A 1,986-nucleotide genomic window follows, 5' to 3' on the forward strand; every position below is an offset into this window, starting at 1 on the left:
TGATCCCGGGGTTGACGAATATACACAGGAGGGCCTGGCACTACTAGGAAACGGCCTACTAATGGCGCACCGGTTTTTTCTACTAATGGCGCACTACCGGTGCGCCATTAGTAGCACGCCATTAGAATTTTTTACTAATGGCGCACCACTGGTGCGTATACTAATGGCGCACCTGCCAGTGCGCCATTAGTATGTAACACCATGCGCCATTAGTATGCCTCCCGGGGGGCCATATGTAACCATGTGCTTTGTCACACTAATGGCGCACTCTGCCACGATGCGCCATTAGTATCCTTTGGCATACTAATAGCGCACTCGGCCTTGATGCGCCATTAGTATGAATATTTGTTTTTTTTTGCTTTTCTGATTTTTGCACAGGTTACAAAATATGTTATTGGACAGAATATAGACAGCAGCACACAGCAACATCAGATTCATCGAATACAATAGAAGATTAGTCTCTGAATACAATTCGTCATATTAGTCTCTGAATTCAAAAGACCGAACAAAGATAAAACATTACAAGTCTCAAGACTGCGAGTATCGAGTTTGTCTTCACATTACAAGTCGATATCGATCATCTAAACTACCATCACATAAAAGAGAGTTGTGGTCATCACGATGAGCATCATCGCGATCAAACTGGTCCTCATCCGGTTCCTCCAACACTCCCTCCTCTCTCCCGCTAGATAGCGGGCATATCTAGATTCGGCCTCCGCCCTAGTGGTGTACCCTTTGTAACTGTTACCGCTGAAACGGTGAACCTGTCTCCGACACTCCTCCCAGTCGTCGTAGACTCCGGGAACCTTACCCTTGTACACGACATACGACGGCATCTCTATGCACAAGCCAAACAACAGACAATACATAAGCAATATGTAAGTATGCAACAAAAGGATCGAAAGAGAAAAGCAAGACATTAATAGCACGATTCATGGTCCTACTAATAAATAGCATCGATTACATCTAAGTTGAACGACTGTCCAAACCAAAGAGACATACGAATTCATTAAAGTTTAATTACAACATGAGCTAATCAATGTTTCAGAACTACACATCACTACTTTCGACTCGACTCATCGGACAGGAGCGTGGATGAAGCCGCCGTCTGTCGTGATGGTCATGAAATCGCGGTCGTTGTCACCCTGCATTTGTAGCGTTTCATCTATCTCACTGTTGGACGGTTGATATCTGACGAAGAACTGCCCCGAGGTATGAAGGACATCTTGATGGATGATGTCCGCAAACTCCGACTGGATGCGAAAGAATTCTTGTCTGAGGTCCGCGTCCTGGACTGCCGACAACCTCGCGGCCCAATCTTTGAGATTATCTGGTAGCAGAAGTTGATGATGGTCCCTTACGATCGCCCGCATGTGATGGAGGGCGTAGTAGGCATCCTTCTGACCGCCAGGCGGCTGCTTGACACAGCAGAACTTCGTATTGTGTGAGAACATGTGCTTGCCGTACTTACGAACTGCCCTGGTGAAGGTGCCTCCAGATTTGGCGTAGCCGGGGAGAACATCATCAAGAACTTTCTTGACATTTGTGTAGTCTATCTTGGAGTTACGGTTCGGGTCGAAATACGTGGCCATGGAATATTTCGGGCTTAAGAGGATGAGTGTGCAATGTGTGTCACTGCACAGAACACGGAATGTTAGAAAAAAAAGAACGATCAAAATCTAAGAAATCATATGTTACGGGGCGGTTAAGGGATGACTTACTCGGGAAAGTAAGCCACAAGGAAGTTATCCTTATCTGGGTTTGCCAGAATGACGCCTTCGAGGTGTGAACTCGCAACTTGGCGGTCCCCAGCGCTGTTCAAGTGCTTGGCACGCATGTAGAAGGGGTCGACTATCACGATGTCCGGGGTCTTGTCTCTAATGATCCGCATCTCCATACTCAGCGAAAACAGCCGAACGAAGGTGTAGTGCAGCGGATGAAGGTTAAACATAGCAAAGATGTCATCAAACCGCAGGACGATCGTAC

Source organism: Triticum aestivum, chromosome 2B (genome assembly GCF_018294505.1).
Source record: "Triticum aestivum cultivar Chinese Spring chromosome 2B, IWGSC CS RefSeq v2.1, whole genome shotgun sequence".
NCBI classification, from domain to species: Eukaryota; Viridiplantae; Streptophyta; class Magnoliopsida; order Poales; family Poaceae; genus Triticum; species Triticum aestivum.